This window comes from Scyliorhinus torazame, chromosome 23 (genome assembly GCF_047496885.1).
Source record: "Scyliorhinus torazame isolate Kashiwa2021f chromosome 23, sScyTor2.1, whole genome shotgun sequence".
NCBI lineage: Eukaryota > Metazoa > Chordata > Chondrichthyes > Carcharhiniformes > Scyliorhinidae > Scyliorhinus > Scyliorhinus torazame.
Window position 1 is genome coordinate 59,228,208 of NC_092729.1, and position 27,610 is coordinate 59,255,817.

Consider the following 27,610-nt stretch of genomic DNA (forward strand, 5'->3'; position numbering starts at 1 on the left):
ACAATGGAAATGTGGAGCTTGTTCAAGGAACAGCTACTGCGTGTCCTTGATAAGTATGTGCCTGTCAGGCAGGGAGGAAGTGGTCGAGCAAGGGAACCGTGGTTTACTAAGGCACTCAAAGCACTTGTCAAGAGGAAGAAGGAGGCTTTTGTAAAGATGAGACATGAAGGTTCAGTAAGGTCGCTCGAGAGTTACAAGTTAGCTAGGAAGGGCCTAAAGAGAGAGCTAAGAAGATCCAGGAGGGGACATGAGAAGTCTTTGGCAGGTAGGATCAAGTATAACCCTCAATATTTCTATAGATATGTCAGGAATAAAAGAATGACGAGGGTAAGAGTAGGACTAGTCAAGGACAGTCGTGGGAAGTTGTACTTGGAGTCCGAGGAGATAGGAGAGGTGCTAAATGAATATTTTTCGTCAGTATTTACACAGGAAAAAGACAATGTTGTCGAGGAGAATACAGAGATTCAGGCTACTAGACTAGAAGTGTTTGAGGTTCATAAGGAGGAGGTGTTAACAATTCTGGAAAGGGTGAAAATAGATAAGTCTCCTGGGCCGGATGGGATTTATCCTAGGATTCTTTGGCACGCTAGGGAGGAGATTGCTGAGCCTTTGGCTTTGATCTTTAAGTCATCTTTGTCAACAGGAATAGTGCCAGAAGACTGGAGGATAGCAAATGTTGTCCTCTTGCTCAAGAAGGGGAGTAGAGACAACCCAGGTAACTATAGACCAGTGAGCTTTACTTCTGTTGTGGGCAAAATCTTGGAAAGGTGTAAAAGAGATAGGGTGTATAATCATCTGGAAAGGAATAACTTGATTGGACATAGTTAACACGGTTTCGTGAAGGGTAGGTCGTGCCTCACAAACCTTATTGAGTTCTTTGAGAAGGTGACCAAACAGGTGGATGAGGGTAAAGCAGTTGATGTGTTGTATATGTATTACAGTAACGCGTTTGATCAGGATCCCTACGGTAGGCTACTGCAGAAAATAAGGATGCATGGGATTCAGGGCGATTTAGCAGTTTGGATCAGAAATTGGCTAGCTGTAAGAAGACAAAGGGTGGTGGTTGATGGGAAGTGTTCAGACTGGAGTCCAGTTACTCGTGGTGTACCACAAGGATCTATTTTGGGGCCACTGCTGTTTGTCATTTTTATAAATGACCTGGAGGAGGGCGTAGAAGGATGGATGAGTAAATTTGCAGATGACACTAAAGCCGGCGGAGTTGTGGACAGTGCGGAAGGATGTTGCAAGTTACTGAGGGACATAGATAAGCTGCAGCGCTGGGCTGAGAGGTGGCAAATGGAGTTTAATGCAGAGAAGTGTGAGGTGATTAATTTTGGAAGGAATAACAGGAAGACAGAGTACTGGGCTAATGGTAAGATTATTGGCAGTGTGGATGAGCAGAGAGCTCGTTGTCCATGTACATAGATCCCTGAAAGTTACAACTCAGGTTGAGAGGGTTGTTAAGAAGGCGTACGGTGTGTTAGCTTTTATTGGTAGAGGGATTCAGTTTCAGAGCCATGAGGTCATGTTGCAGCTGTACAAAACTCTGGTACGGCCGCGTTTATAGTATTGCGTGCAATTCTGGTCACCGCATTATAGGAAGGATGTGGAAGCATTGGAAATGGTGCAGAGGAGATTTACCAGAATGTTGCCTGGTATGGAGGGAAGATCTTATGAGGACAGGCTGAGGGACTTGAGGCTCATTTCGTTCCAGAGAAGAAGGTTAAGAGGTGACTTAATTGAGGCATACAAGATGATCAGAGGATTGGATAGGGTGGACAGTGAGAGCCGTTTTCCTCGGATGGTGATGTCTAGCACGAGGGGGCATAGCTTTAAATTGAGGGGACATAGATATAAGACAGACGTCAAAGATAGGTTCTTTAGTCAGAGAGTAGTAAGGGTGTGGAATTCCCTGCCTGCAACAGTAGTGGACTCGCCAACACTAGGGGTATTCAAATGGTCATTAGATAGACATATGGACGATAAGGGAATAGTGTAAATGGGCTTTAGAGTGGTTTCACAAGTCGGCGCAACATCGAGGGGTGAAGGGCATGTACTGCACTGTAATGTTCTATGTTCTATGTGCTTCAGAGGAAACTGGATCGAAGGTATTTCTAACAGCATGAATCCTGGAAGACAGAAACAATGTGCTTGCTGCATTAAGGTGGAAAGGAGTGATGTGCAATGTACTCCAGCATTAAACGCTCTCTCCCCCTTTCTCTCTTTACCACTCTCCTTTATTCTGTTTCTGTTTTGTTTCTATTGGTATCGGGTGAAGTTTTGATTTCCTGTGGGTCTCTTGAGCAAAATATTCCTGTTCATCTTTTTCCAGTCAGACACGTTCTGCGACTTTGTTGCTCTTTGCAACCACAGCAAACATGATGAATAATTGGAAATTCACAACACTGAAGGATGCTCTTTGCTCCACAATTACTGTGTCTGTGGCCATTATTACTATTATACAGATACATGTCCAGATAATTGAAGACAGGAGTTGGGACGTCTTGCTGAAGTTGTACAAGAAATTGGGAAGGACACAGTTGGAATACTGTGTACAGTTCTGGTCACCTTAATATAGAAAGGATATTATTAACCTAGAAAGAGGGCTGAAAAGATTTGCTAGGCTCCTACAGGACTTGATAGTTTGTGTTCAACGGAGCGGCTGGATAGACTGGAACATTTTTCTTGGAGGCTGGGGGTGATCCTGACGTCGGCTATAAAATAATGAGGGGCATTGATGAAGTAGATTTTCCCAAAGGTAGTGGAATCCAAAACTAGAGGGCATAGGTTTAAGGCGAGAGATACAAAAGGGTCCAGAGGAACAATTGTTTCACACAGAGGGTGGTGAGTGTCTGGAAAGAGCTGGCAGACACAGCAGTAGAGGCGTATACAATTCTGCCTTTAAAAAGCATCTAGATAGTTATATGTAGAAGATGGGTATAGAGGAATATGATCAAATGTGGGCAACTGGACAGGGTTTGTGTAAAAACTGGGCGGCATAGACAAGTTAGGCCGAAGGGCGTATTTCCTTCCTGTAAACTTCGATGACTCTATAACCTGTCCCACCTTCCATATCTGTGTCGCTGCAGATTCTAGAACACCATCTAATGTCCAAATCGGTTTGATATTTTGCTGTGGGTGTCTGCCTCGATTTATCTTAACGACAGTGAACTTTGAGGGAATGAAAGTATCTGAGGAACAGGCAGGAATTGACATTGAGGCAGAAGCTCAGCTGTGATCAAACTGAATGTTGGGGCAGGAGTGAGTGGCCCTGTTGTAATTTCCTATCAGTTCCAGTTGCCAAAGCACTCGCAGCTCGCAGGTGAATATAACTGCGAGGTAATATTTTTAAGTTACATCTTTCGAACAATTATTACAATGTTCTGGGACACAGTTTAATTATCTGTTCTGCACTGCCTGTGAGATTGGCGGAGGCAGATACAACAATGACTTTCGAATTTCAATGCGAGAAACAACAGCAATCAAATGCATGCCGCTGGGGAAAGGTCGGTCCAGTTGGATTCAATGAATCGCTAATCTAAAGTGCCGCTGAGGTTATACGGAATGAATGTCCTCCGTTGTTACTTCACGCACTTTTACATTTTTGCTCACGTCTGGCTGTGAGGTGATGTGCAGCGACACCTGGAGTTTCCCCTCAATGCTCCCCACCACGGCTAGTTTGATCACGTTAATCCTTTATATACAATGTGTCCGTGCTTGACGTCAGCGTCAGCTTTAGCTCACTGGTTACTTCACAGCATCAACTTTCGAGTAAGTTCGCGCCTGTCTCACCGTGGGCTCTGCCTGCCGTTTTTTATATTTCCAAAACCTGTGCGGTGCATAAATAAAAGCAGCAGCACATTTATAATTAGAAGTAGGTGTATTTTGTTACAGGATGCATTATGAAAAGCAGCCTATGCCACGTGTTTACTTTCTGGGCTCGCGCTGAGGAAACCCGATTTCGATTCCAGCTCTGTAAAATAACTGACCTGTCACACTTTGCCAATTACTCACTACCTAAATGGAGGAACAGAACATTAACGATTATCTATTATACATTTTTTGAAATTTCGGAACAAGATTGTTCACGCAGGCAAATTGATTAATCTATTTTTTTCACGTGACGCGCTGTTCCCCAGATCTCCAAGGACACTCAGGGAGTTCGAACACATCCAGGACCAAGCAGTGCGCTTGATTGCTCCTCCTGCCACAGGCATTCAATCCCTCCGCCACAGACATCCCAAAATGCACCGCAATAACTCAACAATGTTCCTCAGACAATTGTTCCTTCGACAGCACCTTCCAGACCAACGACCACTGCCATTCTGAAGAACATGACAAGCCCCTGCTTGGGAAAATCACCAACTGCAATTCACCCTCCAAATCACTCACCACTCCCACTTGGAACCATATAAACGTTCCTTCACGATAACGAGGAGAAATAATTTAGCTTCCTCCCTAAGAGCACTTGGGTGTACCCCAAACTCACGGCCTGCAACGATTCAAGAAAGCAGCTCACCACCACCTTCTGAAGAGCAACTAGGGATGGGCAATAAATTCTGTCCCAACCAGCAACTCTCATATCCAGTAAAAGTGATCTTTTTATGCATTAGTGCTTTGAAATTCTGGGGCCTGTATGAACTGGTCTCCAACCTTCAAAAATAAATATACAGTACCCAATTCCTTTTTTCCAATTAAGGGGCAATTTCATGTCGCCAATCCACCTACCCTGCACATCTTTGTTTGTGGGGAGAAACCCACGCAAAAACGGGGAGAAAGGTGGAAACTCCACACGGACCGTGACCCAGAGCCGGAAGTGAAACTAAGAACTCAGCGGCGTGAGGCAGCAGTGCTAACCACTGGGCTATCCTGCTGTCCCGATTTGTCATTCTAACGGTGGAATTAATCATGTAACTTCTGCTTCAGAGGAAAGGGAATCTAATGTATTTCTAACAGCATGAATCCTTGAAAATAGAAACAATGTGCTTGCTGCAGTAAGGTGGAAGGGAGTGGTGTGCAATATAGTCCAGCATTAAAGGCTCTCTCCCCCTTTCTCTCGTTACCATTCTCCTTTATTCTGTTTCTAATTTGTTTCTATTTGTATCGGGTGAAGATTTGATTCGCTATGGTTCTCTTGAGCAAGATATTCTTCTACATGCTTTCCTGTCAGACACATTCTGCGACTTTGCTGCTTTTTGCAACCACAGCAAACGTGATGAATACTTGGAAATTCACAACACTGAAGGAGGCTCTTTTTTCCACAATTACTGTGTCTGCCCATTATTATTATTATACAGACACATGGTCAGATAATTGAACACAGGAGTTGGAATTTCTTGCTGATGTTCTACAAGACGTTGGGAAGACCACACTTGGAATACTGTGTACAGTTCTGGTCACCGCAATATAGAAACGACTTATTAACCTAGAAAGAGGGCAGAAAAGATTTGCTAGGCTGCCACCGGATTTAATGGTTTGAGTTATAAGGAGCTGTTGAAACTGGAATATATTTCATGGAGCCTAGGGGTGATCTTGACGACGGCTATAAAATAATGGGGGGCATGGATCAGGTAGATTATCCCAAAGGTAGTGGAATCCAAAACTAGAGCGCGTAGGTTTAAGGTGAGAGGGGAGAGATACAAAACGGTCCAGATGAACAATTGTTTCACACAGAGGATGGTGAGTGTCTGGAACGAGCTGGCAGAGGCAGTAGTAGAGGCGTCTATAAATCTGCCTTTTAAAAAGCATTTAAATAGTTATATGGAGAAGATGGGTATTGAGGAATATGACCAAATGCGGGCAATTGGACAGGCTGTGTGTAGTAAAAACTGGGCGACATGTACAAATAAAAGCAGTAGCACATTTATAATTAGAAGTCGGTGTATTTTGTTAGAGGCTGCATTGATCTGTTTAAAAAGCAGCTTATGCCACGTGTTTACTTTCTGGCCTCTCGCTGCGATAACCCGAGTTCGATTCCAGCTCTGTACAATAACTGACCTGTCACACTTTGTCAATTACTCACAACCTAAATGGAGGAAAAGAGCATTAACGATTATCTATTATACATTTTTTGAAATTTCGGAACAAGATTGTTTACGCAGGCAAATTGATTCATCCATTTCTTTCCAAGTGAAACGCTGTTCCCCAGATCTCCAAGAACACTGAGGTAGTTCGAAAACTGGAGTGTGGGGGTGGAGGGTATGATACTGGTGTGTGGCGGTGGAGGGTGTGATACTGGGGTGTGGGGGTGGAGGGTGAGATTCTGGAGTGTGGGGGTGGAGGGTTTGATACTGGGGTGTGGGGTGGCGTGTGTGATGCTCGGGTGTGGGGGTGGAGTGTTTGATACTGGGGTGGGGGTGGAGGGGGTGATACTGGGGCGTGGGGGTGGAGGGTGTGATAATGGGGTGTGGGGGTGGAGGGTGTGATACTGGGGTGTGTGGGTGGAGGGTGAGATTCTGGTGTGGGGGTGAAGGGTTGATACTGTGGTGTGGGGTGGCGTGTGTGATGCTGGGGTGTGGGGGTGGATGGTTTGATACTGGGGTGGGGGTGGAGGGGGTGATACTGGGGTGTGGGGGTGGAGGGTGTGATTCTGGGGTGAGCGTGTGGAGAGTGTGGTGATACTGGGGTGTGGGGTTGGAGGGTGTGATACTGGGGTGTGGGGGTGGAGGGTGTGATACTGGAGTGTGGGGATGGAGGGTGTAATACATGTGTGTGTGGGTGGAGGGTGTGATACTGGGGTGTGAGGTTGGTGGATGCGGTAGTGGGGTGGGGGCTGTGAAACTGAGGTGTAAGGATAGAGGATGTAAGGGTGTGAGGGTGTGGCACTGGGGTGTGGGCAAGTTAGTTGATACTGGGGTATGGGGGGTGGAGGTTGTGATCCTGGGGTGTGCGGGTGGAGGGTGTGATACTGGAGTGTGGGGTGGAGGGTGTGATACTGGGGGAAGGAGGGCGTGATAAGTGGACGTGGGGGGCAGGGTGTGATACTGTGGTGTGGGGAGGAGAGTATGATATTGTGTGTGGAGGTGGGGGTTGTGGCGATGGGGTGCAAGACTATCCCCAGCCAGTTGTACCGGAGGCCCACTCCCCAGCCAGCACTGTAAGTGTCTCTCCCCGCTGGCAGCCCTCCCTGTGCCCGTCTCCAGGCAGCCCCACGAGTGCATTCCTGCCAGTCGCGCCAGTTCCCTCCTGCCAGTGCGCTCCCAGGCAGCCCTCCCAGTGCTAACCACCATCCAGCCCTGCCAATGAGCCCCCAGCCGTCCCTGCCTCTGCCCTGATCCCCACACAATCCTGCCCGTGGACCCCCCACACTCCCACAGCCAGCCCTGCCAGTGCTCCCCTCCCCTCCCATAGCCAGGTCATCCAGTGCTTCCCCACACCACCCCACAGCCAGCCCTGCCAGTGCTCTCCCACAGCCAGCTCTGCCAGTGCTCCCCCCCCCACAGCCAGCCCTGCCAGTGCTCCCCACCCCCCACAGCCAGCACTGGCATTGCTCCCCCCCACAGCCAGCCCTGCCAGTGCTCTCCCACAGCCAGCTCTGCCAGTGCTCCCCCACCCCTCCACAGCCTGCACTGCCAGTGCTCTCCCAGAGCCAGCTCTGCCAGTGCTTCCCCACCCCTCCACAGCCAGCACTGCCAGTGCTCTCCCACAGCCAGCTCTGCCAGTGCTTCCCCACACCACCCCACAGCCCGCCCTGTCAGTGCTCTCCCACAGCCAGCTCTGCCAGTGCTTCCCCACCCCTCCACAGCCAGCACTGCCAGTGCTCTCCCACAGTCAGCTCTGCCAGTGCTTCCCCACACCACCCACAGCCAGCTCTGCCAGTGCCCCCCCACTCCGCATCCAGCACTGGCATTGCTCCCCACCCCACAGCCAGCCTTGCCAGTGCTCCCCCACTCCTCCACAGCCAGCAATGCCAGTGCTCCCCCCACAGCCAGCACTGCCATTGCTACCCCCCCCCCCCCCCCCCACAGCCAGCCCTGCCAGTGCTCCCCACCCCCCACAGCCAGCGCTGGCATTGCTCCCCCCCACAGCCAGCCCTGCCAGTGCTCTCCCACAGCCAGCTCTGCCAGTGCTCCCCACCCCTCCACAGCCAGCACTGCCAGTGCTCTCCCACAGCCAGCTCTGCCAGTGCTTCCCCACCCCACCCCACAGCCAGCACTGCCAGTGCTCTCCCACAGCCAGCTCTGCCAGTGCCCTCCATCCGCAGCCAGCGCTGGCATTGCTCCCCACCCCACAACCAGCCTTGCCAGTGCTCCCCCACTCCTCCACAGCCAGCAATGCCAGTGCTCCCCCCACAGCCAGCACTACCAGTGCTTCACCACACCACCCCACAGCCAGCCCTGCCAGTGCTCTCCCACTGCCAGCTCTGCCAGTGCTCCCCACACCCCACGCGCAGCCAGCTCTGCCAGTGCTCCCCCACCCCTCCACAGCCATTTCTCCCCCCCCCCCCCACAGCCAGCCTTACCAGTGCTCCTCCCCCACCCCCCACAGCCAATCAGGCCATGGTGCTGCCTCTGTTGGCGCCACCAGCTGTCACTCTGAAATCGGAATTTCTGATTGGCTGCGGCGAAGGCAGTCTGAACGCGGAGTTTCTGATTGGTTGAACGTTCTGTCAGACAGTATTTCCAGTTCCCGGATTGGCTCCACTGTGTTGTCAGATCGTATGGCCAATTGGCTGATTGGCTGAGGCCACTTTCATTTTGCAGCTGGAGTTCCTGATTGACTAACGGCCTGTCAGTCAGCAGCTAGATATCCTGATTGGCTGAGGGGCTGTCAGTTAGCGGTTGGAGCTGCTGATTGGCTGAGAGGCTGTCAGTCAGCGGCTGGAGTTCCTGATTGGCTGAGGGGCGGTCAGGCAATGGCTGGAGCTGCTGATTTTCTCAGGGGCTGTCAGTCAGTGGCTGAAGCTGCTGATTGGCTGAGGGGCTGTTCGTCAGTTTTATTTACACATTAACACATTAATTTAATAATTGATGTAACCGGGTATTTCAGCGCGATCTTGATCTGTTCCCTGAACCTGGACTGAGTGACCACATAAATAAATGTGTTTGTGCAGCAATTTAAATCCAGCAGCATATATCCGACTTGTTGTAAATTATATTGAGGAAGGGTGAGGTTATGTAATCCTCTCACTTCAACACAGAAAAATTTAATAACAAACACGGTCCAGAGGAGGATGAAAGCTCCGGAGATGCTGAAGAGTAAAATCATTGACTTCCTTCTGCTCTCCATCTCTGGGTCTGTGCGATTGTCTCCCTGACTCTGAGTCCTCAGTGTCTTCCGGATTCGACTGGTGAGTAAAATGTGTCTGACTGTCAGAGCGTTGACCAACAGGATTGAGAAGAACGGGATCAATGGGGTTAAAACCTTAACAAGCCAGTTATATCCAACCCATCCTGGGTCGGTGAAATAGCTGCTCTTTGTCCGACAGAACCACTGGACATTGTCGATTAACCCCCAAGGTTCATACGAAAAGTACACAGGGATGTTTTTTACAAAGAGCAGAAGGCCGCTTGTTGACAGAACCACAGCCGCAGTTTTCTCGGTGCAATATTTAGTTTTCAGTTTCTGGCAGCTAATGGCCACAAATCGGTCAAAGGAGAAAGTGAGGGTGAACCAGACAGAACAGTCCCCAGCTGCAGAGAGCAGAACAGCGCGAATACGGCACACAGGGGTGATGTCCAGGAAATTCGGGGGGAAATAATAAACATTGATCCTGCCCAGTATGAGACGAGTGATAATAAACAGCAGATCCGCCATTGCCATGGCCACCAGGTAGCGAGTGGTGCAGGTAGAGAGGCCACACTTCCCCCGACAGAGAATCACAATTCCCAGTAAATTAACTGTCAGAGAGAGAAAGGAGAGACGCGGCAAATTATTGGATAATGAATCTCCCTGTCTGAACCAGGAGACAACTTCAGCATCAATATAATGGACAGTGGGCGGGTGGCAGTGTTGGGAGAGGAGTGGGCACAGAGATTAACATTGCAGGAAGGGAAGTAGAAAATATAACTCCAGTGCTGAAGATGGGGAATTGAGGGGGTGGGGGGGGGGTGGGGGGGGGGGGGGGGGGGGAAGAGGGTGAATTTCAGCCCTGTCAGTTTGATAGCAGTGGGAGGATACTGTTTATAATTCAGATACCTATTGGAGAGGTTACATTTCTCATTTAGTCTGATTTACAGGATTCACTCAGGCGGGCCAGGTTTCCCAAACCGGATACAAACATACCAGAGATTGTCATCCCTGCTCAATTATTGGACAACTCCCCGGATTGGACCGTTCCCTGCACGGGATTTCAGATGGGGTTGGACACCACTCCTGGTTTATTTGAATACTCCAAGACCAATGGAACAAATAAAACAAACGCAGGACCTTCACACTTCATAATCATGGGAGGTATAGAAATATATAATGTATAGTGCAAAAGGAGGCCATTCCGCCCGTCGAGTCTGCACCGGCCCTTGGAAAGAGAAAACCAGTTATGCCCACCCCATCCCCATCACCCAGTGACCCCATCTAAATTGTTAGGAAACTAAACACAATTTATCATGGCCAATACACCGAACCTGAACATCTTTTTACTGTGGGAGGAAACCGGAGCACCCGGAGGAAACCCCCGCAATCACGGGGGCGGGGGGGGGGGGAGAGGGGGGAGTGCAAACTCCGCACATCAGTGACCCAAGACGGGAATCGAACCTGGGACCCTGGAGCTGTGAATCCACTGTGGCAACCACTGTGCTACCGTGCAGCCCAGCCTGCCCAGAATAGAGTCTGTCCCATCTCCAGAACATTCCAAGGGATCACCCCTCACAGGTTTAGTCATTCGTAAAGCACCCGCTCCCAGGAATCCCCCATTGCCATGACTGGAACATCCCAAAATCACTGTTCCCAGAAATCCATCCTCTCCCTGTTTAAAAACTATCCCTGCCAAGCTTTTGTCAGGAATATTCCCTTTCCGGCATTGGACATTCCCCTGGGTTCATTTGCCGGAACAGACTCTCTCCAGATATGGACTCATTGCATTCGACAAAAAAGTATTGAAATTCCAAAACAAGGGCATTAAGATGGAGGAGAAAGTTCCCAGTCTGAAGTTGTTGAAATTAAAGTTCGTCCTGCGGGATGTAACATCCGAATTGGAAGATCAGATGTTGCTCCTCCAGCTTGCGTTGGGCTTCGCTGCATTCTTGCCACAGGCCAAGGTCAGACATCTAGGCCTGAGAGCAAGATGCTGAGTTAAAATGGCCGCAACAGGAAGGCTGGGTTAATGCATGGTGGCTGAGCCAAGGTGTTCCACAAAGCAGCCTCCCAGTCTGTGTTTAGTTTTCTCAATGCAGAGGAGACGGTATTGGCAGCAGCGAATACAGCAGAACAAATTGAACGAACAGAAGTGAATCGCTACTTCCCCAGAAAGGAGAGTTTGCTGCTGAGAACCATGCGACAGGAGGAGGTCAAGGGACAGTTGTTGCTCCGTCTCTGATTGCAGGGGAAATTGCTGTGGGCAGGGAAAGGGGTGTGAGGTGTGATGGGGAAGTGGACAAGGGTGTCGAGGAAGGAGCCGTACCTGAGGAATGCAGAAAATGTGTTCTGGGGGAGGTTGGAGAGAGGTGAAGCTGTATTTCATGGTGACATCATGCTGAAGTTGGCAGAAATGGAGGAGGACTTTCCTTTCAATGTGGAGGCTGATGGTGTGGAAAGTGAGGATAACGGAACGCTATCATGTTTCCGGGAGGGAGGGGGATCTTTGAGGACAGAGGTGTGAGAAATGAATTGAGCACGATGGAGAGGCCTGTCAACAAAAGGAAGGTGGGGACAGCCCCGGTGAAGGAAAAGACAGACATGCCAGAAGGGCTATTTTCGAACACGTCATCATCAGAACAGAGGCGATGGAGGCGGAGAAAGTGGAAGAATGAGGTACAGTCTTTACAGGAAATAGGGTGTGAGGATCTGTACGCAACCCTCGTGTTGGAGAACGGATGTACAGAGGGAATGGACATCCATTGTGAAGATAAGGCGGTTAGGGCCAGGAAAATGGACCTAGCTTATATGGCACCAGAGGAATCAGGAATCATATAATCCCTACAGTGCAGATGGAGGTCATTCTGCCCATTAAATCTGCACCGAACTTCTGAAAGAGTACCTAAGCCAACTTTACTCCCCCACCCTCTGACATTAACTCCATAATCTAACCTACACAGCTTTTTTAACAATAAGAAACAATTTAGCATGGCCAATGCACCTAACTTGCACATCTTTGGACTGTGGGTGGAAACCGGAGCACCCGGAGGAAACCCACGTAGGCACAGAGAGAACGTGTAGACTCCGCACGGACAGTGACCCACGCCTGGTATCACTGGGCCACGGTTCCACCAATGTCGGTGGAAAGGGACAGAACAGAGAAAAGTGTATTGCATCAAGATAGGAAGAAATGGGTTTGTTGGGGCTGGAAGAGGCTGAAATAATGGGTCTACTGGGACTTTCCAATTTGTGTATTTTGGGAAGGAGGTAGACGCGGGAGGTCTATGCAGGATCTGTGGAGTTGCGGGACTATGATGACCTGGGCTGTGTCTCCACAGTCGACGAGGTCAGTGAAAGTCCTGGAAACAATATCGTGATGTTCAGTGGTGGGTTCCGGGTCCAGGGGGAGTTGGCAGGATGTACCTGAGAGTTGGTGCTCAGCCTCTGTGAGGAAGAGGTCAGCACACCAGCCAACAATGGCACCACCCTTGTGAGCAGCTTAGATGACTCATTCAGAGTTGGATATTCGAGAAGGATTGGAGCAAGTTCAGAGGGAGACGGGATAGAGTGGGTGTGAGGAACAGAGACATTGAGACGGTCGATGTCGCATTAACTGATCCCAATGAAAAGATCAAGTGCTGATCGGAGGCCAGAGGGTGGAATATATGTGGAGGGAAATTACTGGAGACGGATGGATTTGAACAACAAATATTCATAAAATTGAACAAACATTGGTGTTCATTTCAGGATGAATAGGCATGAGACAAATATCACAAAACCTGTACGAATACTGCACGATTGTGGGTTTTATTAATTGTCAGAGTGTAACTGATATCAGTCTGTGTTGGAGCAGTTCAATAGAAAACAGATATCGAGACATTTCACTTCACGCAATAAATATAAAACCACCATCAAAACACAGCCAAACTCTTTCACTCAATTCCAAAAATAAAACAGCTAGAGAGAGAGACACGCACACAGACAGGGAGAGTGAGAGAGACACACACAGACAGACAGGGAGAGTGAGAGAGACACACACAGACAGACAGGGAGAGTGAGAGAGAGAGACACACACAGACAGACAGGGAGAGTGAGAGAGACACACACAGACAGACAGGGAGAGTGAGAGAGACACACACAGACAGACAGGGAGAGTGAGAGAGACACACACAGACAGACAGGGAGAGAGAGAGACACACACACAGACAGAGAGGGGGAGAGAGAGACACACACACAGACAGACAGGCAGGGAGAGAGAGAGAGACACACACACAGACAGGGAGAGTGAGAGAGAGACATACACAGACAGGCAGGGAGAGTGAGAGAGAGTCACACACACACAGACAGACAGGGAGAGAGAGAGACACACACACACACAGACAGACAGGGAGAGAGAGAGAGACACACACACAGACAGACAGGGAGAGAGAGAGACACACACACACACAGACAGACAGGGAGAGAGAGAGAGACACACACACAGACAGACAGGGAGAGAGAGACACACACACACACAGACAGAGAGAGAGAGACACACACACTGACAGACAGGGAGAGTGAGAGAGAGACACACACACAGACAGGGAGAGTGAGAGAGAGACACGCACACAGACAGACAGGGAGAGTGAGAGAGACACACACACAGCCAGACAGGGAGAGAGAGAGAGAGAGACACACACACAGACAGACAGGGAGAGAGAGAGAGACACACACACACAGACAGACAGGGAGAGAGAGACACACAGACAGACAGGGAGATCAAATATTCCACTCTGATGAGAGACCCACATTCAACACTACTATACTTCCAGTATAACTTCCTGTAATCCTTATTCACTGCTGTCAGATATTCCACTCTGGATAGTGACCCAAACTCAGTTCAATTCGACATAGACAGATGTTTCCACTGATACTTATTCACTGCTGTCTCATATTCCAGTCTGGTTAGTTATCCACACTACGTTTGATTTAATTCTTACTCCCACAACCTTCCTTCAGAGAGATTGCTTTTACTGAAACCCAATCTGACATTTTGCAAGATTCCATCAATATAACAACTTCATTGATCAGTGATCCCGTGAGTTACACACGGAGATTTATTGTGAGTTGACGAAAAGCATTCAAACCATGCTGAATGCTTTTTCATCAAGCATGTTGAAAGACATTTGACTTCAGTGAAGTACATCGTTGATTAGGTGTCTGTATAATTGTGAGCACGACATCAGGTTTAGACATTTTCAGTCACAGTTTTAAATCAGAGTGCCGCTTACACACAGACTTACACAACTCCAATGGTAAGTCACTTACCAGGAACACCAACAATAGCAACGATTGGGTAGAATATTTTCTCAGCAATATTAATTGGATAACGCATGTTCAGTGTGAAGTGATGTGTCCTTCGGGCTGTGACCACCTCTCTGTCTGAAACACTGAGGTTATACATTCCCAAAGACTTTAATTTATACCCTGAGGAACTACCTCAGGGATATTGAGGTTGCAACATCGTTGAACATATTTTTCAAAAATGTGAATAAGCACATTACGAAATTGGGTTCAGTGAAAGCAAATATTACTTTTTGAGTGAGTGAAGAGTTTCCAAATGCTGGACTGTGTTCATCACATGGATCAACTATCAAAAACTGAAAGGCGGAAAAGAAGGGCTCTTGTTCTTTCCATGGATCAGTTAGTGCGACATCGACAGTCTCAATGCCTCCGTTCCTCACACCCACTCTATCCCGTCTCCCTCTGAACTTGCTCCAATCCTTCTCTAATATCCAACCATGGATTAGTCACCTCAGCTGCTCACAAGGGCGGTGCCATTATTGGCTGGTGTACTGACCTCTTCCTCACAGAGGCTGAGCACCAACTCTCAGGTACTTCCTGCTACCTCCCCTGGACAGGGCCCCACCACTGAACATCACGATATTGTTTCCAGGACTTTCACTCACGTCATCGACTCTGGAGACACAAACTCTGTCATCATAGTACCGCAACCCCGCACATCATTCATCGACCTCCCGCTTCTACTTCCTTCCCAAAGTCCACTCAAACAACATCAGTCCCATTTTTGGATCGCGGACTATTTCAGTGATATCCCTCACTCGACGGTGACCATTTAGTGATTCAGTTCCAATTGTCAGTGTTTTTCTCTGGGTGGTTTCACTGCACTCTGGGGTGTAGCTGCCTCTGTAACTGTGACCATTCAGTGATTCAGTTCCAATTGTCAGTGTTTTTCTCTGCGTGGTTCCATTGCACAATGGGTTGTAGCTGCCTCTGTAACTGTGACCACTCAGTGATTCAGTTCCAATTGTCAGTGTGTTTCTCTGGGTGGTTCCACTGCACTCTGGGGTGTAGCTGCCTCTGTAACTGTGACCACTCAGTGATTCAGTTCCAATTGTCAGTGTGTTTCTCTGGGTGGTTCCACTGCACTCTGGGGTGTAGCTGCATCTTTAACTGTGACCATTAGTGATTCAGTTCCAATTGTCAGTGTGTTTCACTGGGTGGGTCCACTGCACTCTGGGGTGTAGCTGTCTCTGCAACGGTGACCATTCAGTGATTCAGTTCCAATTGTCAGTGTGTTTCTCTGGGTCGTTCCACTGCACTCTGGGATGTATCTGCCTATGATCATTCAGTGATTCAGTTCCAATTGTCAGTGTGTTTCTCTGGGTGGTTCCACTGCACTCTGGGGTGTAGCTGCCTCTGTAACTGTGACCATTCAGTGATTCAGTTCCAATTGTCAGTTTGTTTCTCTGGGTGGTTCCACTGCACCCTGGGGTGTAGCTGTCTCTGTAACTGTGATCATTCAGTGATTCAGTTCCAATTGTCCGTGTGTTTCTCTGGGTGGGTCCACTGCACTCTGGGGTGTAGCTGTCTCTGTAACTGTGACCATCCAGTGATTCAGTTCCAACTGTCAGTGTGTTTCTCTGGGTGGTTCCACTGCACTCTGGGATCTAGCTTTCTCTGTAACTGTGACCACTCAGTGATTCAGTTCCAATTGTCAGCGTGTTTCTCTGGGTGGTTCCACTGCACTTTGGGGGTGTAGCTGTCTCTGTAACTGTGACCATTCAATGATTCAGTTCCAATTCTCAGTGTGGTTCTCTGGGTGGGCCCACCACAATCTGGGGTGTAGTTGCCTCTTAAACTGTGACCATTCAGATATTAGATTTCAGTGGGTTCAAAGTGAGCATACAGACAACATTTCTATGATATGATAATCTGGAACTATTTAAAGTCCAAATTATTTGATTCCAAATGTACATCTGACACAGTTTCTGAAACAAAGAAAGCATTTTGAATCATTGGAACCTCAGAAACCTCAGAGCCTGCAGAAACTCATCACATCATAGAGCAGCATTGAAACATATTAAGCTGTGAAAAGTAATACACTGTCCCTAAATGATTCCGGTCCTGCATCTGATACACAAAATTAAACTGGGAGAAAGACGGGACGACGTGTGGAGGAAGAGAGAGTGAGCTAATTTGTGAAATGTCCCTACAGAAAATAGAATGATAGAGAAAGAGGATGGGAGAAATAAAAGATAAAGCGAGAGAAGGACATAGATTGCCTGAGAGAACGGAAAGGGAAGAGAGCGGAGACATAGCGGGCAAGTGGATGAGGGAGGTAGATGGTGTGGGAAGGATGACGTGTAAAATAATGACACAACATAGAGGTAAGTCATCTCCGCCACAACATCTGGAGTGTTCGTGAGTAACTGAGGGAGGCAGAGAGCGTGAAACAGGCAGTGGTTTGAGTCAGGGAGGGAGCGTGCGAGAGGAGGTGTGTGAGAGACGGAGGAAGTGTGAGCAAAGAACAAAGAACAATGCAGCAAAGGACACGCCCTTCGCTCTCCACGCCTGTACCGATCATGATACAAACCTTGACCAAAATCCTCAGCACTTCCTTCTGCCGCATCCCTATACCCAGCCTATCCATGTATTTGTCTAGATGCCTTTTGAATGCCATTAATGTATCTGTATCCACAACTTCCCCTGACAACACGTTCCAGACACTCACCACCCTTGCCCCCTGGTGACTGACCCCCTTCACCCTGGGTACGAGTGCCTGTCCATCCACTCTATCCATGCGCCTCATAATCTTGTAGACCTCGGTAAGGTCCCCTATCAACCTCCGTTGTTCGAATGAAACTAGTCCCAGTCTATTCAGACTCTCCACATAACTAACACCATCCAGACCAGGCAGCATCTTGGTAAAACAGCTCTGTACCCTCTCCAAAGCCTCGACATCCTTCTGGTAGTGTGGCGACCGGAATTGTGCATGATATTCCAAGTGCGGCCTTATCTATACAACTGCAGCATGACTTGCCAATTTTTATTCTCGATACCCCCTCCAATGAAGGCAAGCACGGTAGCATTGTGGATAGCACAATTGCTTCACAGCTCCAGGGTCCCAGGTTCGATTCCGGCTTGGGCCACCGTCTGTGCGGAGTCTGCACATCCTCCCCGTGTGTGCGTGGGTTTCCTCTGGGTGCTCCGTTTTCCTCCCACAGTCCAAAGATGTACAGGTTAGGTGGATTGGCCATGATAAATTGCCCTTAGTGTCCAAAAATTGCCCTTAGTGGTGGGTGGAGTTACTGGGTTATGGGGATAGGGTGGAGGTGTTGACCTTGGGTAGGGTGCTCTTTCCATGAGCCGGTGCAGAATCGATGTGCCGAATGGCCTCCTTCTGCACTGTAAATTCTATGCTCAGTATGCTTTCTTGACTATCTTGACCACTTGTGTTGCCACCTTCAAATATCTGTGGACCTGCACGCCCAGATCTCCCTGACTTTCTATATTCCTTAGAGTTTTACTATTTACGGTATATTTTCCCTCTATGTTAGAACTACCAACATGCATTACCTCACATTTGTCTGGATCAAACACCATTTGCGACTCGTATGACCAATTATCCAACCTATTGATGTCCCGTTGTGTCCTCTCGCAATCCTCACCATTATTTGCCGCTACGCCAACCTTGATGTCATCCATGAACTTACTAATCAGAGCAGTTACATCTTCCTCCAACTCGTTTATGTACACTACAAACAACAGAGGCCCCAGCACCGATCACTGTGGAACACCACTAGTCACAACCTTCCATTCAGACAAACACCATTTTCCTGCTACTCTTTGCCTTTTGTGACCGAGTCAGTTCTGTATCCATCTTTCCAGCTCACCTCTAATCGCGTGTGACTTCACCTTGTCAAAGCCTTTACCGAAGTCCATGTGAGCATCGAACATAGAATATAGAACATACATTGTAGAAGGAGGCCATTTGGCCCATCGAGTCTGCACCGACGCACTTAAGTCTTCACTTCCACCCTACCCCTGTAACCCATTAACCATTCCGAACATTTTTCATAGAATTTACAGTAAAAGGAGGCCATTCTGCCCATAGAGTCTGTCGTGGCCCTTACAAAGAACACCCTACTCAAGCCCACGTATCTACCCTATCCCCGTAATCCCCACTTCCCCTTTTTGGACACTAAGGACACTTTAGCATGGCCAATCCACCTAACCTGCACGTCTTTGGACTGTGGGAGGAAACCGGAGCACCCGGAGGAAATGCACGCAGACACGGGGAGAACGTGCAGACTCCGCACAGACAGTGACCCAGCACGGAATAGAATCTGCGACCCTGGCGCTGTGAAGCCACAGTGCTAGCTACTTGTGCTACCGTGCTACCCTAAACAACATCCACCCTATCCCCTCATCCGGTTTCTTCGGTACTCCCTCAGAAAAACTCGATCAAGTTAGTGAGGCACGACCTCCCCTTCCGATAACCATGCTGTCTATCGCTAATGAGTCCATTTGTTTGCAAATCGGTATAAACCCTGTTCCTGAGAATTCTCTCCAATAATTTACCAACTATCGACGTGAGGCTCACATGCCTATGGTTTCCAGGATTATTCCTAACACCTTTCTGAAACAGCGGTACCACATTAGCCATTATCTAGTCCTGTGGGATTCCACCTGGAGCCAATGAGGATACATAGATGTCAGTCAAGGCCACAGCAATGTCGTTCCTTGATTCCCTCAGTATTCTGCGGTAAATCCCTTCAGGCTCGGGAGATTTATCTACCTTAATGTTTAAAAAATATTTTTATTGACATTTTCAATTAACATCAACCGTTTAAGTGTAATATTTACAGCACATGCGGTTCATATATACATACAATCGTAGTTGGTGTTTCCTCTCCACCTTCACCTCTGCCCTCCCGCTGGCCGCTCCTTGGCATACTCCTCTTTCGTTCACGGTGTTCTGTCCACTCGCTCCTATTCTCCCCTTCCCCCGTACCCCTTATGTATTCTGTTGTTGGCATTGTGGGTTCGGGGGGGGGGGGGAGGGGGGTTGCGGTGGGGGGGAGGTTGGAAGAAAAGGGTCTTCCACATGATCCAAACTATCCACACACCCTACTCAAGAATCATCTTCCACAAAGTCCCTTTCTTTGGTGAACACTGATGCAAAGTGTTCATTTAGAACCTGGCCCATTTCCTCAAGCACAACACATAGATTCCTCCCACTGTCCTTAAGTGATACAATCCTTTCGCTGCCACTCTCTTTCTTTTACATATGAATAAAAGCTTTAGGATTCGCCTTAATCCTACTTACCAAGGACTTTTCATGACGCCTCCTAGCCCTTCTAATTTCCCGCTTCAGTGCCTTCTTACTTTCTTGATACTTTCTTTTTGGGGCAGCACGGTATCATTGTGGTTAGCACAATTGCTTCACAGCTCCAGGGTCCCAGTTTCGATTTCGGCTTGGGTCACTGTCTGTGTGGAGCCTGCACATCCTCCCCGTGTGTGCGTGGGTTTGCTCCGGGTGCTCCGGTTTCCTCCCACAGTCCAAAGATATGCATGTTAGGTGGATTGGCCATGATAAATTGCCCTTAGTGTCCAAAATTGCCCTTAGTGTTGGGTGAGGTTACTGGGTTATGGGGATAGAATGGAGGTGTTGACCTTGGCTAGGGTGCTCTTTCCAAGAGCCGGTGCAGACTCGATGGGCCGAATGGCCTCCTTCTGCACTGTAAATTATATGATTTTTTAAAAAGTCTATGATTCCCCTGAAGTGTTTCGACGGCCTCCACCCTTGTAGACCGTACACATCTCTTTTTGGAGAGGTTTACAATATCCTTTATTATCCAAGGCTCCCCGAACCCATATTATCCTTGGTTCTCTCAAGCACGTGACTTTATTTAATCCTAATCAACTGTCGCTTGAAAGGCTCCCACATGCCCGATGTTGATTTACCTTCCAACAGACGCACCCATTCTAAATACTTCAATTCCTGTCTAATATTACTGTAACTTGTCTTTCCCCAGTTTAGCAACTTAACGCGAGTTGCATCCCTATCCAAAAAGTACCCTCAATTGTAACGAATTGTGATGACTACTCTCAAAATGTCCCCTACTGAAAACGCAACCACCTGTCCAGGCTAATTTCCAAATATGAATGAGATAGAGAATCTGCTGAACTGGTCCGACGACAATAATCTCTCCCTCAATGTCAACAATACGAAGGAGATTGTCATCGACTTCAGGAAGCGTCGTGGAGAACATGCCCTGATATACATCAAAGGAAACGAAGTAGAAACGGCCACGTTTTTAGGTGTACACATCACCAACAACCTGCCCTGGTCTCCCCATGCCGACACTCTTGTTAAGAAAGCCATCAACGACTGTACTTTCTCAGAAGACGAAGGAAATTTGGCATGTCAGCTACGCCTCTAACCAACTTCTACAGGTGCACATAGAAAGTAATCTTTCTGGTTGTATCACAACTTGGAATGGATCCTGCTCTGCCGAAGACCGCAGGAAACGATAGAAGGTCGTGAATGTCGCCCAATGCATCACGCAAACCAACCTCCCATCCATTGATACTGTGTACAATTCTCACTGCCGCGGAAAGGCAGCCAGCAAGATTAAGGACCCCACACACCCCGGACTCTCTTCCACCTTCTTCTGTTCGGAAAAAAGACCAGCGTTTGAGGTCACGTACCAACCGACGCAAGAACAGCTTCTTCACTGCTGCCAGCAGACTTTTGAATGGACCAACCTTGTATTAAGTTGATCTTTTCTCTACATCTTGTTATAACTAACATTATATTCTGCTGTCTCTCCTTCTTTCCTTATGTACGGTATACAATGTTTTGTACAGCATGCAAGAAACAATAATTTTCTCTGTATACTAATACATGTAACAATAATAAATCAAATCAAATCACAATCAATACTAGGTCCAGTACTGCCCCGTCCCTCGTTGTACTATCTACATATTGCATCATAAAGCTTTTCTGGATACACCTTGCGAACTCTATTCCATCCAAACCCCTAGCACTAAGTGAGTCTCAGTCAATATCGGGGGAAATTAAAATCTCTCAACACAGCGAACCTGTTACTTTTGCACATATTCACAATCTATCTACCTGTCTGCTCCTTTATCTCTCGCTGGCAGGTGGGGGGGGGGGGGCTGTAATAAACCCCCAACATTGTGATTGCCTCCTTCCTCTTCCTGAGCTCTACCCAGAAGCCTCATTGTTTGAGCCCTCCAAGGTGTGCTCCCGCAAGTACGGCTATAATATTTTCCTCAACCAATAATGCTACTCCCCCACCCTTTTTACATACACCCTCTCTCTTCTGAAGCATCTATATCCTCCAACGTTCAGCTGCCAATCCTGCCCTTCCTTGAACCGTATTTCTGTGATCGGCACAACATCAGCATTCCAAGCACTAATCGGTGTTCTCAGTTCATCTACCTTACCTTCCATGCTTTTGGCGATGAGAATAATGCAGTTCAGACCAATGCGTTTGAGCAGGCAGTGTGATGTTGTTCTCGTACTTCTATTCTCTATTTCCCCTTTAGTTATATGACTTTCTCAGCTAACGCTCTGGTTCCCATCCCCCTGCCATACTACCTTCAATCCTCCAGCGTGACTCTTCCTTGCCAGGCGATTGGTGCTCCTCCAGTTTAGGTGCAACGCATCCTCCTTGTCCAGGTCCCACCTGCCCCAGAAGTGATCCCAATGGTCCAGAAATCTGAATCCCTCCCTCCTACACCACCAGTTTAGCCACGTATTTAGCTGCAAAACCCTCCGATGTCTAGCCTCACTGGCACGTGGCACGGTGAGTAATCCTTAGATTACAACCCTAGCAGTTTTTTAGCTTACTGGTTAACTTCCTGAACTCCTTCTGCAGGATCTCATCACTGTACCTGCCGATGTCGATAGTACATATCTGTACTACGACCTCCGGCTGTTCACTCTCTCCCATAAAAATGCTTTCTGCCCTGGGCAGCGTAGTGGTGCAGTGGTTAGCATTGGAACTGCGGCGCTAAGAAGCCGGGTTCTAATCCCGGCCCGAGGTCACTGCCCGTAACACCACTGTTTAATAAAGGAGGTAGGCAGAAATCGGGTAATCATAGACCAGTTAACTTAACTTCAGTAGTAGGGAAGATGCTGCAAACTATCATCAAGGAAGAAATAGCGAGGCATCTGGATGGAAATTGTTCCATTGGGCAGACGCAGCATGGGTTCAAAAAGGGCAGGTCGTGCCTAACTAATTTAATGGAAATTTTGGGGACATTACCAATGCGGTAGTTAACGGGGAGCCAATGGATGTGGTATATCTGGATTTCCAGAAAGCTTTTGACAAGGTGCCACACAAAAGTTTGCTGCAGAAGATAAAGATGCATGGCATTAAGGGTAAAGTAGGAGCATGGATAGAGGATTGGTTAATTAATAGAAAGCAAAGAGTGGGGATTAATGGGTGGGTCTCTGGTTGGCAATCAGTAGCGAGTGCTGTCCCTCAGGGATCACAATTGTTCAGAATTTACATAGATGATTTGGAGTTAGGGACCAAGTGCAATGTGTCCGAGTTTGCAGATGACGCTAAGATGAGTGATAAAGCAAAAAGTGCAGAGGATACCAAAAGACTGCAGAGGGATTTGGACAGGTTAAGTGGATGGGCTAGGGTCTGGCAGACGGAATACAATGTTGCCAAATGTGAGGTTATCCATTTTGGTAGGAATAACAGCAAAAGGAATTATTATTTAAATGATAAAATATTATAATAAGCTGCTGGGCAGAGAGTCCTGGGTGCACTAGTACGTGAGTCTCAAAAAGTTGGTTTACAGGTGCAACAGATGATTAAGAAGGCAAATGGAGTTCTGGCCTTCATTGCTGGAGGGCTGGAGTTTATAAATAGGGAGGTTATACTACAATTATAGAAGGTGTTGTGAGGCCACACCTGGAGTATTGTGTTCAGTTTTGGTCTCCTTACCTGAGAACGGACGAAATGGCGCTGGAGGGTGTGCAGAGGAGATTCACTAGGTTAATCCCAGAGTTGAGGGGATTTGATTACGTGGAGAGATTGACTGCACTGGGACTGTACTCGTTGGAACTGAGAAGGATGCGAGGGGGGGGGGGGGGGAGGGGAATCATATAGAAACATATAAAATTATGAAGGGAATAGATAGGATACATGCGGGCAGGTTGCTTCCACTGGCGGGTGAAAGCAGAACTAGGCGGCATAGCCGAAAAATAAGAGGAAGTAGATTTAGGACTGATCTTAGGAGGAACTTCTTCAACCAAAGGGTTGTGAATCTATGGAATTCCTTGCCCAGTGAAGCAGTTGATGCTTCTTCATTAAATGTTTTTAAGATAAATATAGATAGTTTTTTGAAGAATAAAGGGATTAAGGGTGATGATGTTCGGGCCGGAAAGTGGAGCTGTGTCCACGAAAGATCAACCATGATCTCATTCAATGGCGGAATAGGCTCGAGGGGCCAGATGGCCTACTCCTGCTCCTAGTTCTTATGTTCTTACGTTCTGTACCTGCCCTGAGAGTGTTTGATGTTGACAGTGCAGAGGGATCTTTACTCTGCATCTAATCCTGTGCTGTATCTGTCCTTGGAGAGTTTGAAGGGACAGTGTAGAGGGTGCCTTATATGTATCTAACCCCGTGTTGTACATGTCCTGGGAGTGATTGATGGCCACAGGGTAGAGGGAGCTTAATTTTGTATCTAACCCCGTGCTGTACCTGTCCTGGGAGTGTTTGATGGGGAAAGTGTAGAGGGAGCTTTACTCTGTATCTAACCCCGTGCTGTACCTGTTCTGGGAGTGTTTGATGGGGACAGTGTAGCGGGAGGATTACTCTGTATCTCACGCCGGCCTGGACCTGCCCTGGGAGTGTTTGATGGGTACACTGCCGAGGGAGCTTTACTCTGTGTCTAACCCCGTGCTGTACCTGTCCTGGGAGTGTTTGATGGGGACAGTGTCGAGGGAGCTTTACTCTGTATCTAACCCCGTGCTGTACCTGTCCTGGGAGTGTTTGATGGGGACAGTGTCGAGGGAGCTTTACTCTGTATCTAACCCCGTGCTGCACCTGGCCGGGGAGTGTTTGATGGGGACAGTGTTGAGGGAGATTTACTCTGTATCTAACCCCGTGCTGTACCTGTCCTGTGAGAGTTTTTGATGGGACAGTGTAGAGAGAGCTTTACTCTGTATCTAATCCCGTGCTGTACATGTCTTGGCAGTGCTTGATGAGGGAAAGTGTAGAGTGAGCTTTACTCTGTCTAACCCCGTGCTGTACCTGTCCTGGAAGTGTTTGATGTAGACAATATAGACCGAGCTTTAAAACATATGCTTTCAAGCTTTGGGTACTATCGGGGGGAATAGCCTATCAGGGGAAAACAGCAGCAGCCAGTCAGTGGCACCACGGCTGGTTCTGATGTTCAGCAGGGTCAAAGCGCAGAAGAGCAATAGTCATAGTGGACTCTATAGTCAGAGGCACAGAGATGCGTTTCTGCGGACGTAAAAGAGATTCCTGGATGGTATGTTGCCTCCCTTGTGCCAGGGTCCAGGTTGTCTCTGAACGGGTAGCGGGCATCCTGAAGGGGAGGGCAAACAGGCAGAGGTCGTTGTACATATTGGTACGAACGACATAGGCAGGAAGGGGACCCGCAGCAGAAGTTCAGGGAGCTAGGAAGAAATTAAAAAGACAGGACCTCAAGGGTTGTAATCTCAGGATTATTCCCTGTGCCACGTGCCAGTGAGGCTAGAAATAGGAAGATAGAGCAGCTAAACACGTGGCTAAATAGCTGGTGTCGGAGGGTGGGTTTCAGTTATCTGGACCACAGGGAGCTCTTCCGAGGCAGCTGTGACCTTCATAAGAAGGACGGATTGTATTTGCACTGGAGAGGCATAAATATACTGGACGCGAGGTTAGCTAGTGTCACACGGGAGGGTTTAAACTAGTATGGCAGTTGTTGGGCACCGGAGCAAGAGGTCAAAGAAATGAGGGAGAACTAGGAAATAGGGCCACTATGGCTCTGAGGAAGAGCAAACATAGAGATGTTGCTGAAAACAGCGGGACTGGTGGCCTGAAGTGCATATGTTTTAATGCAAGAAGTATGACAGCTAAGGCAGATGAACTTAGAGCTTGGATTAGTGTTTAGAACTATGATGTTGTTGCCATTATAGAGACCTGGTTGAGGGAAGGACAGGATTGGCAGCTAAACATTCCAGGAATTAGATGTTTCAGGTTGGATAGAGGGGGAGGAAACAGGGCCGGAGGAGTTGCGCGACTGGTTAGGGAGAATGTCACAGCTGCACTGCGGTAGGGCACCTCAGACAGCAGCGAGGCTATGTAGGTAGAGATCATGAATAAGAAGGATACAGTCACAATGTTGGGGGTTCACCACAGGCCACCAGCAGCCAGAAGGGCATAGAGGAGCAGATAGGTAGACAGATTTTGGAAAAGATGAAAAGTAATAGGGTTGTTGTGATGGGAAACTTTACCTTCACCAAAATTAACTGGGACTCAATTAGTGCTAGGGGCTTGGACGGGGCAGTTTGTAATGAGCATCCAGGAGGGCTTCTTAAAACAACATGCAGATAGCCCAACTAGGGAAGGGGCTGTACTGTCCTGGTATTGGGGATTGAGACCGTCCAGGTTGCAGAAGTTTTAGTCGGGGAGCATTGCGGAAACATTGACCATAATTCAGTAAGTTTGCAAATGATGGTGGACAAGGATATGAGTGGCCCTGGGGTGAATGTGGTAAATTGGGGGAAGCCTAATTATAACAATAAGAGGCGGTAATTGAAGAACATAGGTTGGGGCGGATGTTTGAGGGTAAAAGAAAAAAGGAGGCATTTGTCAGGGCTCGAAAGCTGGGCACAGACGAAGCCTGTGTGGAATATAAGGAAAGTAGGAAGGAACTTAAGCAAGGAGTCAAGAGAGTTAAGGATGTCACGAAAAGTCATTGGCAAATTGGTTTAAGGAAAATCCCAAGGCGTTTTACGCGTACATAAAAAGCAAGAGGGTAACCAGGGAAAAGGTTGGCCCACTGAAGGACAGGGGATGAATCTGTGTGGAACCAGAGGAAATGGGCGCATACTAAATGAATACTTTGCATCAGTATTCACCAAAGAGAAGGAATTAGTGGATGTTGAGTCTGGTGAAGGGTGTGTAGATAGCCTAGGTCCCATTGAGGTCCAAAAAGAGGAGTTTTTGGGCGTCTTGAAAACTATTCTGGTGGTTCAGTCCCCAGGGCCTGTGGAAACTACCCAAGAACACTGAAGGAGGCAAGAGAGGAAATTGTTGAGGCCTTGTCAGAAATCTTTGGTTCCTCACTGTCTTCAGGTGATGTCCCGGAGGACCGGAGAATAGCCAATGATGTTCCTTTGTTTAAGATGGGTAGCAAAGATAATCCAGGAAACGACAGGTCGGTGAGCCTTAAGTCAGTGGTAGGGAAATTACTGGAGAGAATTCTTCGAGGCAGGATCTACTCCCATTTGGAAGCAAGGGGTCGTATTCGCGAGAGGCAGCACGGTTTTGTGAAGGGAACGTCATGTCTTAATAACTTGATAGAGTTTTTCGAGGAGCTCACAAAGATGATGCAGGTAGGTAGTGGATGTTGTCAATATGGACTTCAGACAAGGTTCCTCATGGCAGACTGGTACAAAAGGTGAAGTCACACGGGATCAGAGGTGAGCTGGCAAGGTGGATACAGAACTGGCTAGGTCATAGAAGACAGAGAGTAGCAATGGAAGGGTTCATTTATGACTGGAGGGCTATGACTAGTGGTGTGCCGCAGGGATCAGTGCTGGTACCTTTGCTGTTCACAGTATATATAAATGATTTGGAGGAAAATGTAACTGGTCTGATTAGTAAGTTTGCGGATGACACAAAGGTTGGTGAAATTGCGGATAGCGATGAGGACTGTCAGCGGATACAGCAGGATTTAAATCGTTTGCAGACTTGGGCGGCGAGATGGCAGATGGAGTTTAATCTGGACAAATGTGAGGTAATGCATTTTGGAAGGTCTAATACAGGTAGGGAATACACAGTGAATGGTAGAACCCGCAAGAGTATTGACAGTC